This window comes from Phalacrocorax carbo, chromosome 1 (genome assembly GCF_963921805.1).
Source record: "Phalacrocorax carbo chromosome 1, bPhaCar2.1, whole genome shotgun sequence".
In the NCBI taxonomy this organism is placed as follows: domain Eukaryota; kingdom Metazoa; phylum Chordata; class Aves; order Suliformes; family Phalacrocoracidae; genus Phalacrocorax; species Phalacrocorax carbo.
The window spans coordinates 183,529,836-183,548,550 of record NC_087513.1 but is presented as its reverse complement, the minus strand read 5'-3'; positions in this window follow the sequence as shown (position 1 = coordinate 183,548,550).

Below are 18,715 nucleotides of genomic sequence, written 5' to 3'. Positions count from 1 at the left end.
GCAATCATTAATCTTAAGCTGCAGTAAAAGTTGCTTTCAGTGATGTTCTTTCTCATCTCCCCCTCCTTGTCCTGTTTTTCCTCTCTATGTTCCCTACCCTCCCTTTCTTTCTCCTTTCCAGAAAACTCCCTTTTCTCCTACTCCCTTTACTTGCCACTGTTGGAACCAAAACAGATGCTGCTTGGTCTGAGGTGGACTGGTGGCTCCGATGTGATGAATACGTGCCATTATTTTTAGACCATTCGCAGGTTACCTGGCAAAATGCAGGAATCAGCTAGGGATTCTCCATGATGAGACAATCATAAATGATATAATAAAACTTTATAGTACCCCTGTGAAATATTCAGAGGTGCATCCAGTACAATTATGGTATTTACCTAACCTGAGTGCAGATGTCTATGTTTTTATTACCTGTGCCTGGGAGGAGGGATAATCCTGTCCTCCTGCAGGGAACACCTTCTGTCTAGTCAATGGATGAAGGTGGACACCTGAGAAAGGTGGACACCTCTGAAAAACTCCTGGGTTATAGGTGTTACTCTCTTCATTCAAGAAAGTGAATGGAGTCTCACAGTGGTATGCCAGATTTCCCAGACTTTTCTAAGATACAGGAACGACTGAGAAGGGCCACAGGGTGCCCTTTTCTATAGCAATAGAACAAGAGGAAATGTCTTCAAGCTGCATCAGGGGAGGTTTAGACTGGATATTAGGAAAAATTTCTTTACTGAAAGAGTGGTCAGGCATTGGAACGGGCTGCCCAGAGAGGTGGCGGAGTCGCCATCCCTGGAGGTATTTAAAAGACGTGTAGACGTGGCACTTCAGGACATGGTTTAGGAGACACGATGGTGTTGGGCTGATGGTTGGACTTGATGATCCTAGAGGTCTTTTCCAACCTCAATGATTCTATGGTTCTATGATTCTATGCCGAGACAGTGTGTATGTTTTTGCATGGCTGTCTGAGACCTAGGGGAGGAATGATGGACAGAGACTGGTTTCCATCTTAATCCTCTCTCTGGGAAAGCCCAATGCCCATGGATAGCAGGATACCCACTGGTAGAGTCTTCCCTGAAGTCTCCTGGGTGAGTGACTGGGGGGAAGGAGGGCTTGGCAATGGGGAGGAGCTGTTGAGCAGAGAAGGGGAGTTTTGCCATTCTGAAAGTTGTCAGGGTGAAAGGAAGAAGGTCCCGGGAGTTCATGTGCCCCTATAGTGCCACAACATCACCCAAGCAATGCTTGCCTGGCTGGCTCCTGTGCACTGCTATTGTTCAGCCGACTTCAGCTGTGCTCTTCCCCTTGTTTCCTAGTTGCCTGCTTTCAAGGGTTCATGGATTGCACTCATTGTCAGTACAGCCAATTAGGGTAACTGTTGCCGTTATTTCAGTGATATCTCACAGAAATAACACACTCAGTAGACACGGCTTTCTCACTCCTTCATAGTCATCACTGGGCCAACAGAATTTTAACTCAAAGGTTTTGCTTAAACATATAAATAATGTTTGTAGGTCTGCCCCTCACGTTCTTGCAAATTCTTCGTTTAAGCTTCCATGTAGGAAAGAAGGTAATAAATATTCATGTATTTCTTCCTACCTTGATATGCTAATTCTGGTGTGAACGGTAATCAAGAAGGAGCTGAAAAAGATGACTTGATTCTGGTATTATTTATAATTCCTACACTGAAGTATTGGACTGCGGTGTGTGACAATGCCAGTTAAGGGTGATTTAATATGAGTTGCTCCCTGGAGATACCTTCTTTGCTTTATTTATTGTATAAAATAATTTAAGATTACTAAATTCCCTATTTATTACCTGAGTGAGTTGTCTCAAATTAGGTGAAATTCATTCTTTCTTTCTCACCTCTTTCCCAGCCTCTAAATAAGGTGCTGAACTCAATTGCTTCGAGTCGTGCACCTAACAGTCCGATTGACTTCAGTGGGTTAGTTAAACAAAGCCTAAGTGTTTGTAAGAGTAGTGAATCTTTTATAGTTACCAACTTTACAGTATAAATTGAAGAGTTCATTTCTGAGCAAGCTGGGTGGATGTTCAAGTTGACTCATTAATGCTTCCAACAGAGTTACAAATATACTCTCAGAATATTGGAGAATTAAAGATATGCCTAAAATGAATCTCAGACACTAAGACCCCCAGTCTTTGTTTTGGAAAGCTCCATATTTGAAGAAACTGGGACAGAAACCCAGACTTTGTCACTCATCTTGAGCAGAAATCCAAGCACATGCATTATACCTGATACTAGTGAAATAGGTGGGAAGTTTGGATTTAAATTTCACATTGGAATTCTGAGAGGTGGATTCATCTCTGCACAGAATATTAGTGTAAAAATATAGTAAGCCACAACTGTTTCTCAGCCAATTATCTGTACAGGCTGAAGATCTCAGGACTCTGCTATTGACTTCAGTGGCAGCAGGGACCTGTTTTCATCAGCACCAGAACCTAAATGAGTTAGAAAAGTACCTGTGGCTCAAACCAAACCAGGCACACCAGACTAAACTCCATGATAAATGCCTGAGGGAAAGACAAAAGACAGCTTGAGCTACTTGTAAATCGGTAACTCTCATCAGCATAGCATGTGTTAACTCTGTCATGCACCACCCTGCATGTCTGCTAGAAGAGGTGTAATACAAATGTTCAGAATTAATTTAATTTTTAAAATATTTAGCATTTCAATGAAATTGTAAATAACAGGAAAGACAGGAAAAACATATAACCTTGCTATAGCCAATTTCCCAAGTCATGAGCTGGCCTCCATTTTTAATAAGTATAAAATTATATTTGTCATATTGATAAATCCTGACTCTGCTGAAAGATCAAATGACCTTTGAATGTAAGGGGTTAAAAAGACCAGATGCTTAGAATTGAGTTAATTGTGGATTCAAAGTGCTTAAAGCTAAAAGCTGAAAGACTGAGCGTTGTCGTTTCTCATTTGATGTTGCAGGTCACTGAGGTTACACGCTATAGCTGTGTGAAGGCCCTATGACTATGAAGACTTCTTCCTTTTCATCTAGCTGCTTGGTAGCAGAATAACCCATTATGGTTATAAATTACAATTTTCTTTTGAAATGGCTGGAAAGACAAGAGGGGCTATATTTAAAACCCTGATTCAAATACGCCCAGTTTCAAGCTTTTTAGCATGGTAACTGTGGGGATTGTATTTAACTGGTGGTAGATGGCACTCTAAATGATATCAGTTTGGCTCATGAGCTGCAGCATCACCAGATGTACCCATAAACTGCAAACACCCTCTTTATTCTGTTTCCCCATCAACACTGAGCAGGTTAAGGAAGAATATTTGCCTTTGTAAGTGGTCAAAAATTGTCCAGTCCATAAAATGAGAGAAGTTAGTAAAAATGGTATAAAACATGTAATATAATGAAATACAATTTCTCTATGCTCTCCCATAATAGGCTTAATGTAAAAATATCTTTATAGTTTTTGGACAGTGTTTTCTCTTTGTGAGATCAGTTGTTCATCAGGTTGATTTTATCATGCGGAGGGAGTGGTTTTCCAAATTTGACACATGATATTTGTTCTGGGCCTGGATTAGCTGGACCCAAATCATGAGGATGATGGTGGCTGCAGGATGCAAAGCTATTTTTGTGCTTGCTCTTGAGCAGTCTTAAGCAGAGTGATATTCACTGCATCAGAGATTTATTCAGTCTCATTATTGCTATCTCACCCTACTACAAGGAGGGCCTGAGTGGGGAGGACTCTGAGAATGTGAGTGTTTAATATTTCTCGTTAAAGATGTGCAGAGACAATAGAAGGAAGAGTGGGACCTCTGCCAGAGGTGTCAGGGAGAGAAAGTGGGTCATTGATGCCTTCTATCAAAATGACAACTCCCAGTAGGAGTTCCTCATCAGGGACTGCTTGGGAGCAGTGGAAAGGTAGTCAATTTTGTTGGTGACGGGGGTGATCAGGAGCTGGCATTATATCCATCACACCCCCCCAACTGCACTGCTGCATGACCTGCTGGTGGGAAACACACTGCACAAAGACAGAGGTACTGCTGGCATGGTAGGAGTCCCGCAGAAGTTTAGAGATGTCAGGAAAGCACTGACAGCCTGTGCTTTTCAGATTTGGTAACCAGCTGAAGCATGGCTTGTTTAGCTGTGCTGTGAGGGTAGCAGAACTTTACATACTGTTTTGTGGAGGTGAAGCTAGTTAAATATATGCTTCTCATATATTGGTTTGCCTTGCTACTACTGAAGTTTGCATGTGATTTTGATACTTTTTTTTTCTTTTTTTTTTTTTCAGAAAACAGATTGTAAGAATTACTTCTGTTTCAGCAAAACACAGAATCACAGAATCACAGGTTGGAAGGGACCTCAGGGATCATCTAGTCCAACCTTAACACACCTCTCTTAAACTGAAAGATGCCATTTTTGCTCTGGCTGGCCATGAGATGCGGGTGAAAATCACATGCGTTCCTGGCTGACTACCTTTTGTACTTGCTCTTCTCTGGTTGACTAAAGGTGAAGGGCTTACCACAGCAGGACCAAGAAGGGGACTCTGCAAGTGAGGTAGTAAGGAGCTAAGTTACCTCCACATAGCCAGCTTCCTTTAACCTTTCAGCACACCTTTTACACCTTGGTGCTTTAGGGCTATTCCCTGCCGTAGGCTATTCCCTGCATTGTTCTTACCCTACATAACCGTCTAGAATTGTTAACCGTCTAAAACGTGTCTAGCCTAAGCTAGTCAGGCAGCTTGCCTCTAGACTCTACTGCAAGTGGGGAGGGAGGGAGAGGTGATCCATCTAGCCTGTGTTATGTAGATAGACTTGACCCACTCTGAACCTCCTCATGCTTCTGTTCTTTATGAAAGGGTTTGGTGGCTGCAGCATTTATAGTTACCAGAGCCTGGGCTCCAGCTTTGTCGTCTGTGCTGACCAGACTAAAAAGATGTACTGTCATACAAACAGTTGTACTGATCACTCTGTATACCTACATTGAAACACTCCACAAAGTCTCAAGTGTTGCTGATGAAGATGGACTCAGAGGTGGTTCACTGCCATTCCCATGTCAGGGAGTGGTAACACAGATAGAATTTAATATGTAAAAGTTTTTTCTTAAGTGTAGTCCAGGCATGCACATTTAAAGTGCTTTCCAGATTCTGACCTTATTGCTGTCTTCATGGGAAATTTTTACACTGCAATTGTTTTCTCCCTAGACATAAAAGGAACAGGTTCTCTGTAACGTATGATGACATTTACCTAGAGGGATAGAAATGAGTATTTTACTGAAAAAAGACCCTGTTAAAGAGCATCCATCTTCCTCTTTGCAAAATGGGCAGCTATTATTAAGTTAGTTCTGTGAATATCCCTGCAATAATGTATTTTCTTTTGCATTTAAACTTGACCAGCAGCTCTTCATTAATGTTGTTAGATCCTTAGGAAGAACAATCTACCGTACTAACTGTCTGGGATGCCAGATACAGAAGCTGGCACAGAATGAAACTCAGATGATCACTATCTGTTTACTACACAGCCCGCCAGAAGCAGGATTCACTGGGAATATATGAATTGTTTAACATATCTTTAAAAAGGAGCACATCTTTCCTGGGTGTTCATACCTGCTCCCCTCTGTTCAAGTGAACACTTGCTTTTCTCTTTGTCAAGAACGTGACTACTCCCTTTGGAAATTTTGTTGGCCCTTTTAAGGTGTCTGCTCAAATACCTGATTCTTGACCACGAGGGGTCATGCATTTTTATACAATGCCATGGGATCTTTGGGTGCTGAATATTCCTATATTCCAACATCTACTGACGTTGGAATTTTTAAGTGTTGCAATCCAAAAGAATTCTTCCTCTCTAATTAACAGAGAGTCATATCACAAATCTTTCTAGGACACCTACTTTAGTGTCATGTAAGTCGCTCTTTGGAATTACCATTCTCTCTGCTGCTTTTAGAGATAAACCCCATGCCTGCTTTCCATTGTTTTTCCCTTGATGTCAGTGGGAAGTTGGAAGTTGACGCAGAAATTAAACATCTAAATATCTTTATGGATCTAGGGCTAAGTTGGAAACTTATGTTTGATGATATTTCTGTCTGCTTCTAAGTTCACAAGTATCATCTTACCTTTTATTTTCACTGGGCAGGGGAGAAAAATCTCTGCGTAAATTCTTTCCTCAGAAAAATACTACAATCAACTGAACACTAGTAACTGTGTTCTAAATCTTTATAGCCTCAGTTTCAAGTCTTTAAAGTATATTTAGAATAGCGTATTTAGCCGTATTTCTTCTGTTGCCTTTAGAATGCCAGGCATACCAATAGAACTATATGAATAATAAATTATAATACTGTTTATCATCTAAATTGTTATCGTTTAGAATTTTTCTCTCAAGTGTTTCTTCTAGAAATCTATTCAACCTTCCCTGATGACACATTTGGATGAACATTTTTCAACTGTGAATGCCTAAAGTTAGTCATCTAGATCTATATTTAGGCACAAAAATGAATGACCTGATTTTCAGAGTTGCTGATTACTTATTTTGACGCATTAATATGAATTTAACAGCTTAGCTGTAGGTGCCAAAGTCTTAAGAATGGTTTTTTTTCCCCTGTGCACAACTTGTCTATCAAACTGCAGAACACATGCAGAATTAAATTACTAATGAGTGATGAAAATATGCCATATAAAAACAATGTTACATTGATTCATTTATTTGCTTACATGGTTGGCCAGGCTAATTTTATGCACAAAGTCCACGATGAAAGCTGATTTATGGTGATTTGAACAGAGAAACATATAGTTCCCCCATTTCATATCAAGACAATGGTGAATTCTGGGTGAAGAAAGCACATCCTTTGGTTGTTCTTTGTCGTATACCAAAGAGAAATATAATCTGAGGACATTTTGGTCATTCTATCAAAAAACCAAACTCAGTTTTCCCCATGACTTTCATTATGTTAAAAATTGAGAAAAACTGGATCCTGCACAAAAAAATTAATGCATATTGTAAAACAAAAGCCTTTCAGAAAACATTAAAAGCCATATGTTCATTTTAGAGATATACGGTGTCACTTTGAAATGTGGCTTCCTTGTTGTTTAAAGACCCAATTCATCAAAGCTCTTTGCTACTTACATTAATGAGTCATAAGCATTTGCTTAAGGGCATTACTGAATAGGGGCCTAATAGCCTGATTTGCTATACCTTGTCTAGTTGCCTTTGAGAAGGTCCCTAGACTACTTTGAGGATGCCCAGGACTACTCAGAGGATAGAGACTGTTGAACTGTAGTGTGAATGGCAGGACACAGACTTTAAAGATAAGTGTAATAAATACCCTTTGTTTAGTGTGTTGTCCTATTCTCTGGTTTTACATTGAATTATTCTTGATATGCTCGAGGGCTTTTTGCAAAGAAAGAGTTGAAATGAAGATCAGTTGCTAGGTTTCCTCATCTTGAAGAGTTGATCTCTGGGCCCTGATCCAACAGTGGAGAGATTCCTGCTAGTTACAGGGTTAGTGGGTGCAGGATCCCACCTACTGCACTTAACTTGCTTTCAGAAACCTTGAGGAGAACAGCTTGAATAAAAGTAAGCTGAGTGAGAACTGCACAGCTCCACCCAACATTATCTTGACAGCAGGTGGTAAATGGGGATGGAAGTGCCTGACTATCGCTGAATAAAGTACACAGTCCCTTCAGCATCAGCAGCTGTGTGATCGCTAGGGAGTTGTTTGGTTACATGTGGTTTTTTTCACATCTGTCATTTTAACTGAATTGGTGGTCTAAATGAATAGTGCCATGCACAGGAACATTACATGGATTTATGACAGCTGAAATGTATAGCACCTAGAGGATCTGGGGTCCGTGAAGCACTGAATGAATTTCAGAAAGGCATGATTTTCATCTGTGTTAGATATAAGCTTGATCCATTATTCATCACGCTATGCAAAAGAGAATTGCACATTGGGTTCACAGGGCAGTCTTCTGGTATTTCAGAAAGAAGAAAAAGGAATTTAAGAGAAAGATTTATATATTTATGTTGCCTCTGTTTATGATGTGAGCAAAAGAAGTCCAATTTCCTCCTAATTAGATTACAACAGGTGCAAGCGAATCCAACAGAAGGGAAGATGTTTTTATAATATCTATACAGCATTTGGTGTGAGTGTAGCAGGGAAACGGGAAGCATCTCTCAGCCGTGCTTTTCCCCTCTTATGGTCTGGCACCTGCCATGTGCTCTGCTGTTGGACAACACTCTTACTGGGCTCAGCAAGGTGGCTTCACCCTGACTTCAGTAGCGCAGCTGAATTCAGCTGAACCAGACGGGGAAGCAAGTCACCTTTGGAAACTCATTTCACACTGTGTTTTATTATTCTCAGAGCTGTGTTGCCTCAGGCCGTCCAGTTCCCTCTCTCCTACACCCTGTTTCATGCAGGCTTGGGTCCATTGCTGTCACCCATGTGGGAGGCGTTGCAGTCCTTGCCACTTCTCCACTGATGGACCTACCTCATGTTCTGCTTCACCCCCTGCAGGAAAGGGGCAGCAAGAAAAGGGTAGCACATACTGCATGCGGACATCGCCTCCTCCAGCCATACAAGCTGTCATGCTGACATGTGAGCAGAGGTGGCCTGGGCAGTCCCACACTTTCTGCCATGTGACCATGTGGTACTACCAGCAGAGTGATGCAGTGGACAGTTGAGGCAGAAACCTCGGAAAATGTCATGCCAAGAACTGCCAGAACTTGGCTATCGGAGACTTCAGGTTGTCTTGGTATCTACAGATGGTGAGGGTTATTCTCCTTTCTCCTCAGATCTGCACTGAAGCTCTGTTGAGATCCCTCTGATATACTTCTGATAATGAGAACAGAGTCTGGGTGGGCAGATACTGAACAAGGTGTGTAAGAAGATGGATATTTCAACCCCTGTTTTTAAGCAAACCAGGGAGCAGCATTACTTGAATTAAAGTCAAAATCAAAACTAATGAGTTGAGAAATTTTCATTGCATTTTAAAGGAGGGGCAGAGTTTCTACTTTCATTTTGAGTTTATAACTTAATACGTGAGAAAGGTGAAGTTATACTTTTTAATTAAACAGCTGAAGAGACCAGAGCTGAGATCCTACTTGACTAGGGAGCTAACGCTGTTCTTTAAAAAACTGCCACTGAAACAGAAAATCTAGAGGATTAATTTATTACTATTTAAGAGAAATGCAGAGGATCATTCATGAAGGTGGACTTAATTTTCTTGTGGGCAAAATGAAGTATTCGGATGTCATAGCATGTATGTGTGTGGAAACAAAGTCTGTTTCTGTGTGAACACATTTTACCATTGCTTCAGAGTCCTAGTGAGATCATAATGATAAAGCAGCACAAATACTGTCACAAACTGGCAGAAACCAGCCTGGCAGGAAGTTTCAGGCCCAGTGGCAAACTTTCACAGGCTATTGGAAATTAGCTGCTGTTCCACTAAAACAGTGATTGGTGGTAGGTCTTATGGGAAGAGGACTGAGTTTTTAATAGGTATATGTGCAGATGGGTCCTTGTCAGGTTTATGGTGTGACACTCATTTACCTTCAGGGAGAAGCTAAAATCCAAACTGTAAAGAAAATACAGTTTCCATAGGCAGGATCTGTGAAAAAAAATTTTTTTTGCAGATATTGCTCTTGACTATTCAAAAAGGCATTGCGAAGAAGTGCATTTACAACAATTAATGGCTAGTAAGTGAACATTTTAAGTCTGGGGATTTTTACACCTGGATTTTCTCTCTGCTTCTCTTTTTACCATCATTTCCTCTGGTGGTACGTTCTTACTTGTTTTTGATATGTGTTTTGAGAAATTGCTCTAGACTTGTCTACATAGAGATCTATTAATAGTTATTCATTCTCTAGGCAGGTGCTCTAATTCCATCAATAGAGTGTCTTCTTTTGAATTAGCTTAGCTCAAGTCAGAGTAGTTTTAAACTAAATCAGATTAAGTCACTCCTATTTTGATATAAGAGAGACTATCCAAAAATTGATTGAGGAAAGGCTTATTTTTCTTTAAAGTTGACACTATTTCAGTCTAAATACACTGTGTCATGTAAACAAGCCCTCCGGAGCATGCCATGTGTTCTGAATTACATTTGCAAGCTTGCGTGAGTACTCCAACTCATGCTCATGTGCAATTCAACCTACAGCAATTCAAGATGTTATCACTTCCCCACCTTCTCTGCTATTTATCACAGCCGCTCCATCAGAAGTTCCTGCCAGGGTGGCAGATGGCAGACTGGAGCACCGGCTCATTCAAGTCTTACCGCTCCAGTTCAAAGGGTACCGTCTTAGCACAAACCTGGACTCATGAGGCTGTGAACTGGAATGTGGTTGAGGATGCACGTTCTGTTCTTTTGCCCCTGTTTTGGGGGTGCTAGACAGTTGCAGGGGGGCAGCTGGATGCAGCACCACCTTCTGCTGCTGCAGTGAGATTAACTAGGCACAGAGATTTGTCAGAAGGTATCTGAGAGGTGGTGTGACTCAGTAGTTCACCCTGGGGTCTGGGTATTATAGACTCATGTTCTTTCCCCCATCATTGTATGAGTGACCTTGCACAGTGTCTTTGATATTTTTCTATAAAAGGTGAATTTATAACTTGGCCAAATTGGATCAGTTTTTTCTGAGATCAACAAGGAATATTTTTCAGCCCCTGTGCTAGGTTCATTTGAATGTCATGTTCCTCCGAAAGCCAGTGAGGCAGTTCAGAATTCTGCCAAAAAATAACATTCAGGAGAGCTGTCTGTTCTCCTTTAATCTTGCTCTCAAAGCAACAGCAACAAAAAATTGTTCTGGTCCTCCTGAGTCTTAAAAAACCATTAGGACAAGCACTGAGCTCCGACACTTGAAATTTGGCTGTATTACAAAGGACCGAAAATGAGGCATTTGCCCTGGTAAATGCCTTAATAGAGGGGTCATTACCTGTGCTCTCTCTATGACTGGATCAAACGCACTGCAGCTGAGGATGGATTGGACTAATAAACTGTGGAGCCTATAGACAGCCTGCAGTAGTTAACAGCAGGGAAAGCAATCAGTGTGCATGTTATAGTGTGAGCATTATCGTAGGAAAGCTTTCCTTGCTCAAGGGTCCCTGGGGCAGGGAGAGGGTGAGCTGCTTGGGTCACTCTATTTTATTCAGGCTCTCTTGCTTCAGTTGTCTCAAAAGTTGAAAGCAGGTATGTTAATTTGTTCTGAGAAGCAGGCTGAGTTGCATAATAGCAACTGGAGGTAACGCAGAGCCTGTCCCGTCCTGAGATTTGCAGAAATCTGGCTTGCCACTATACAGTTCAGGTCAATCATCTGCAGAGAACATCTCTTAGCATGACTCTCCTCTGTGCTGTCCAATATGCACGTTCTCCTGTGGTCCATCTATTTATTTCTAGGAGAGTACGGCTGCTTTGGCATTGCCTGCAGTTACCATTATGCAAAGTGTGTATCTGGTCAGAGTGGATTATTGTGTCCATTGTAAAGCCCAAAGCACACATGTCCATGTTTACAGGTACAGCAAAATGGAACATCTGAATAGTTTATAAAACTCAATGATGACTTTCTTTTCTAGGGTCAGACGTTATCTGGGTATGAACTTTCTTTTCACTGATCTCTAAGTGATGAATGTAGCTGAAGAGAAGGGACTCATATGAATAGCTGGTCATCTAGTCTGTTTGATCATAGACAAGTCCCTATATAACCTATCTTGCATACAAATATGGCATGTCTATGCTGCACAATGTTGGGCTGTTTGAAGATACAATGGCCACAACTTGAACCCAGGTATATTAATGCTCTGATGATGCAGTGTTCCAAGGATGCTGAGTAGGTGTAGGGTCGGTTTAACTCTGTGTGCATGCCACAGGGAAGACATGAGAATATTCTCCTTGCCTAGGAACAATGAGGCCTTTGAAATACCTGTTATGGGCCTCCTTGGAGATATTTAATATTAGTGTGAAAATACAGTGTTAATGGCTAAATAAATCTGCAACTGTATCCAGCTGATAGTCTATAGGTTTCCTCATCTCTTACTCCAGCTCAGGTATTTTCCATATCCTCTTCATTGTGATATCTGGATGAAGACCTGAAGAAGGGCCTTTTTGCTACCATGCCAAACTCAGAAGATTTTGTCTATTGAAGAACAAGTGGCCATTAATATTTTTGGTGCAATTGAACATATTGCACTTTAGAGATCCTCTTTGTATCTGTGAGAAGGAAAGTATTAGCAGAACTGCCATGAAAACCCATTTCTCTCATCACCTACTTAGGCTGGTCAAAGCAAGATTCAAAACAGGTAGAAAGAATAAGCAGCAGAGGACCACATCATTCAGATGTGCGTTTATTGTGGGGAGAAGATTTTTTTCTTTCCCGTCCCTTAACTCTGTGCAATGTGGTATGTGCACATTTAGTCAAGTGGTCACTAAATGCTTGCCGCCTCCTGGCTGGGCTCGCTCCATTTCTCGTCCATGGAGCAGCTGGGGCTGTCGATGCATGAGCCTGGTGCTGCTCTGCGAGTTAACAGAAGCAGCAGTTTGCCTGGAACGTGCAGAGCCATAAAAGCAGCTGGGAGCCTTTTCCCTCTGGCCAAGTGGCTGTATTTGTATTCACCAACCAGAGGCATGTGCAGGCATTAGAGAAATGGCTTTTGTTTTTTTTAATAAAGGTCTTATTGTTGTTGGGACCTGTAATATGGTGGTATGTGGAGCAGATGTTTCAAGCACCTTTATATATCAAGTCTTTATTATATAGTTGCCTAAAGGTGTTCGCATTGGTGTTAATGACTCAGACCATGTCCAGACCATGTTCCTCTGTTCCCTGAGACTGGGGACAGTATGAAGGACAAGACTTTCTGAAGGAGTAGGTATTCTCATCATTGGATGCACATTTAGGGGAAGGGACAGGAAATAAATGCAAGGCTCAGAGTTTCAGCTGCAGTGTACTGAAGTGCTAAACAAATAGCTGCTCAGATGAGAAGACAACCCTTATTAAGTTGGGGTATTTCCTAATTGTGTGTCAACTTTTGCTTTTGGAAATTGATTTATCTGCAACAAAATACCAAAGTAAATCTCCCTTCAATGTCATGCTGGCTCTGTTTCGGAGATGCCTTTTGAAGGAGCAGTTATCTGTTGTCAGCAATAATATGCCCCCTGCCTTGTCATTGCCCCAGGTTATTGTTGAGCAATTTTTCTTTCTTCTTTAAAAGCATTTGCATGCAGGCTTCCCCTGCCTTTATACATGGGGCTAGCCATCCCTGCAAATCTATCAAAATCCCAATGCAATGGTGCACCTCTTTCCTAGCCAGGCTGTTCTATGACCTTCCTTCTCCCAGATGTTTTCTTCTACCTTTCTTTGCTATGCTGTATGAGTATACCTTACTCCCTGGTTTTGTTCTTGTTTCTTCTAATGAAGTAGTTATTGCTTTTCTTTAAGTGTCCTTGCAATGGGATTTCATTCTTACTCACCACCCCAGCATATTTCTACACTGCTGTCTGTGTTTCATATATACACACTTAGCCTTCTCTAGGTTTTGCTTTTCATGCATTTTGACGTCCTCTAACAAAGTGTGCCAGTTTTCATCTATGCTCTTTCCTTTTTGCTATCCTCTCTCTCTTCTGCCTGCTGTCTTCCCATTCTTAGAGACCAGGACTGTACTTCCCTGATTTCTTTTGGCTTTGACTCACAGGCAGGTTATGGCTAGACACAGTTAATTTATCCAAGAGTCTCTAGGTTGCTTTGTTTCAGGGTAACAAGCGTTTCTGCCAAGTCACAGAATATGTGGCTAATCATTTCTCATCCTTCTGTCTGGCGTGTACCTCACCTGCTGTCTTCTTCCTCTTATGTCTTTCTTACTGAAGGTCTTTCTTTTTTGACATTACAGATAATTTTTTTTCTTTCAGTTTTGGCAGCTCAGTCAGCTCAGTTTGTGTCAGTGGCATTTTTAAAGCTGTAAAGGAAATGTTGCCCTCTCTGCAAATAGTACTCAGTTTTTCATTCTGCTGCAGAAAGACATCCCTTTCCTACAGCCTCAGAAAGCTGAGACTCACCCTTACTAACACCATTTTTTAAACTAGGTGTTAACATTTCTCATACGCTTTCTTTTTTCGGACATAGCCCGGAAGGATTTGTTTTTAAAACACTAACCTACTGATAAAGGGATTAAATGAAAGTATTTGAATAATATCTTCCAAAAAGATGGGCTTTGTGATAGGTGAAACCAAAATACATTGCATAAGAAAGTTCATTGTTTAGAGGGGGAAGAAGTACAAGTAATTTGTAAAGAGATTAGCAGAGTAGAACAGGGATATGTTGGACGTTGATATTGTGAAATAGGATTTCGTGATGTCAGTTGTTACACAGCATCTTACCAAAGAGACCTGCCTTCCCTGACTTCCTTGTTTCACTACAGGATGTTCCTATAACCAAAAAAGCCCAGACTGGTTAGCTTCAGAAAGGACCATTTTGCAGTCACCTTCAGAAAAAAAAGGGATATTGGCAGTTATGTTCTTGTATCACAGGATGAATTTGAATTAATATTTTCTCCCTCTTTTTGGCTTTACTTCAGAAATACATAGTTTGGTGGGAGGGGGATTTGACAAGCTTTAGGCAAGCTTTACTAAATCCACAGCATACAGGATACTGGACGACATGCACTGGAATGCTGATTCCATGAGGCTCGGAGTCTTATCACGTCTGCAGGCAAAGAGTAGAAACGCAATGTGCAGCGCAGTAGTTCCTGCCTGAACCATTCTGTCAGGTTAGCATGATTAGGTACTACACCCTGTTTTGAATCTGCTTTTTTGTTTTGTTTTGTTTTTGTTTTAAGAAAGTGTAAGCCATACACATCTGTCCTGGGGATGTCCTGAACAGTTCAGAGAGATTTTGAAATTGTCACATCAGCTAGAATAAATATATTAGTTGATAATTATTTCACAGATAGAACAAAGATACATAATCTGCATTCAATTATTCATCCTGTCGTTGGCCTACTAAGCTGACATATACTTTCTTTTGCCTTTATTTTTGCATGTTTAATACGGTCCCTGTTCCTGTAATAGATTAGTGCCTCTTATTCTTCTTAATGTAGCTAATCTCAAATGTGACTCTGAGGCAGGGAAATACTACCTTTTCCAAATGTAGTTGGGAAACTGAGACATAGAGGGTTATGTTCACACCACCAAGCATGATCAAATAATATTTGACTCCAATGGCTTTAGACAGAGTCAGCAGCCTTAGAGAGCAGATGATCTGAATCACCTACCTCTCTTTTGAATAATAAGCACAATTATCTCTGCTGTAATAAACACAATGGTTAAGTTGCGCTGGTTTTGAGAAGGGCTCTGCTGAACAGACCTCTGTGTGACAAAAGGGGGTTTTTTTTGCAAAGACATTTTGGTATATAACTCCCACTAAAATCAAAGAGGTCGGTGCCCCAGGGACTTTGCCCTGGATTGCCGGCTAGGTCTGTTGCACAACAAGGAAATACTGGTGTGTGCAGTTCTACAAAGAGAGAACCCTTGTATTTTGCTGTTTTCCTAAGTGGAAATTCCTAAATAAGTGCAACTTCCCTGTATGACATATAAGTAAAGTTTCTCTCCTCTGAAAGGCAGACAATGAGTCTGACTTATATTTCAGATGAAGTGCTCTACATAGATCTAAAGAAAATATTTTTATTTAGTAATAATTATGCATTGACTAGGAATAAAAATATAAGTCCCCCCTGTCTCTGTGAGGTCCTGTGCAAACAGAAATGCAGGAGAAATTGCCAAAGCAACTGATTAACTATCATTACTTAGCTAATATTTGCTTCCTATCTTGGAACTTGCTTTTAAGTGTTAGAGAAAAACTGGTAACAAAATCCTGTGCTTTGTGGGCGATTTGCAGTACCAGCCTCTGGAAGGAACAGAGGCTCATTGTTAGGCTCAGAAAACAGGTTTTTATCGCGATTAGAGATCCATGCTCCAAACTCATAGGCTGCCTTTTCTGATTGCACAAAGTTGTCTTCAAAGCTGCACTTGCTTGCTATGCACTGGAGCCTGCGATTGTGACCGCGTGTGCGGCAAGGTTGCCCCCTCTGTAGCCAGCAGGGCTCTAGGTGCCCTAGCAAGGCCAGTGGGCTTGTATGTGCCGTAGCCAGCTGCCTTCAGGCAGTTTGCGGGCTGCCATGGTGTGGCTGCATGGATGGGACATGGAGCATGCTGTTCATTTGGGGTCTGCATACATACAGATGCATCTGTTCTGTCAGGTTGATTTACCTACTTCTCTGTGTTAGGCTTTCCCTTGAGGCTGAATCTATCCTGCTAAATGCATCCACCCCAGGAATGATGCCAGGAAAAGTGGCCTGTTTGCACCCTGCTCAGAGCTGACTCCTTTATGGCAGCCTGCTGGTTTCCCTTGTAACCATGTGATGAAGCACTTGTCCTGTTGGGTCTCTTCTGGGCCCTTTGGCTCTGAAATGCGATCATTGCTTTTCTGTGTGTCTGTGTGGGCTTTTTTTTTTTGTTGCTGTTGTGTGTTTTTTGTTTGGTTTGGTTTGGTTTTTTTTCCTTCTTCTTTTTGCTTGGAGCATCCGAAATCTGAGCAATGGGTTGCGGCCCACCAGAGTGGTATTTCCATAACAAGGGATGTGCCAGCAGGGCTTATGGCAGGTGTTTGTCAGTATGAAACCTGGTGAGCCTGGAGGGCTGGTTAGGGCCAGGGAGGGCTAATAAAGAACAAACCATCATCAACGCCACCTTTGTGAGTTATCTGTTTCCAGGACTTCCTTCAGATTTGTATGGAGAGATCAGTTAATTCAATCCAAAAAAGAGGCTGGGAAGAAAGAGGTAATTATGCAACATCAAGTTATCACAACCTGAGAATAAACTGGGAGTTAACTTGGTGGGCAGCATAGGCTTACCTGTTATCTGCAATACGTATGTGCTGGTTTGCACTGAAGTTTGCTCTGGAGTGGCCAAAGTGGTTTTCTTACGGTGCCAAGGGTAGTTCATCAGCTGCTCTAATGTTGGCCAGTCTGCTTTTCTTGGATTGGAGCTCACAGCCTGAGCCCTTACAAAGACACTGTAATTACAGCTTCAGTCTCTCCATTCCCTTGAAAGTACTGTGATTTACCCCAGGAAAGCAGATCACTATAACCTGGGAGGAAGAAGCCTGGATTAATTTTCTTGCTCTGCCACCATGCCTCTGGTTCTTTTTGCTTAGGAATTATCACATGCCTTCCAGGTCTTGTCTATCTTATATTGAATTATTAGCCATGAAATCCTCCAGTGGAGATGCAGCTTCTGCTGTGAAAAAGTTTTTGCAAGAACATATTATATCCATTCCCTACAAAATGAGCTACTCCTCAACAAAGATGCTGCTGCCAGCCTTGTGAATCTGTCAGGAGGCTTATGCTTATGCAAAGTTGTGGTAAAAACATGTTACCCCAATGGACTTGACTGCTCTGAAGAGTTTTCTAGTATGGATCTGCCCTAAGCCTCAGCTTTCCCATTTGCCACCTGGAGCTGATAGTGCTATGGTAACACAAGAAAGCTGCCTGAGTCCTCAGCTGGGAGATGGGTTTTGTATGAGGCAGTACTGCTGCTCCTGCCCGTACCACTGCCCTCCAATGTTGGAAGGGAATAAGGGTCTCTTAACCACCTTCTCCACTTACAAACAACTGCAGCCATTTGCTGCTGACCTAGCAGAAGAGCTAAGTATGATAAAATGAAGAAGGAAAGGGCAAATGCTGCATTGAAGATACAGGCATAGGAAAGGACAAGAGATGACATTTTTTGGTCTAGGGACTTCTTGACTTCTTTTACAAGTGCACAGACATGGTCATGCCCTTAGCCCTGACTGGAACCTTCCTCCCAGACACCAAACTCGTTTTCCCAGTGATCCACACAAGTCTAGAGAGAAATTTTAATTTCTGTTGCACTGGGTGGAGGCTTGCAGCTGACTCCACCAAGGCAGCAGCTTGTTGGAAGTGGGGAGATCCCATGGTGGGCTGGATGCCTTGGGAACTGTCGGCAAATCACTGCCTGTCATAACATAGTGTGGTACAGCTGGGGAGTGTAGAGGCCACACTAGACATTGCCTGCAGACTTTTTTTATCTCTTTCTGGATCAGTGCTCTAGAGACAGGACAGTGAATTGATGTGGTTAGGTGGCATGCAGCTCTGTGAAAAGAGAGCAAGTGAGTAAGCATTAATGGGTACACAGTATTAATGCACGACTAAATATTAATGGGTAAACAGTGTTAACATATGAGACATAAGCCTACTGGGAAGGAAACGGGAGGAAATGTTTGTGTCCCGCCTGTGTAGTGTGAGAGTTGAGGGAACTGTAAAGCTGTAGAGACCCCTGTGCATTTTACTTATTGTGAAAGGTCTGTCAGCCTTTGAAATACGGGGAGGATGTTTCTGGTGTGTGAAAAGTCTAACCTGACCTACTCTTCTCTGTACCTATAAGAAGCAATAAATACTATCCAGACCTATCGTCTGCATAACTTATAAGGAATCTATAAGAATTTATGTGGTTGAGTCACAGTAACAGGATCCTAGTAAAAAGCAACCTATGTTCTACATAACCAAGATTAAGATTAGATAACGGCACCATATGGGAAAGTGTCCCTATTAGGAAATTAGATATAGTTAATTTCTGAAGGCGAGTCACTCGTATGTTCTTTGTAGGTTATTATTTGGCACCTATTGTTACATGACTTCATGATGTCACCTCTCCAGAAACTTAAAAAAATATCATGCAAGTTCCGTAAGTT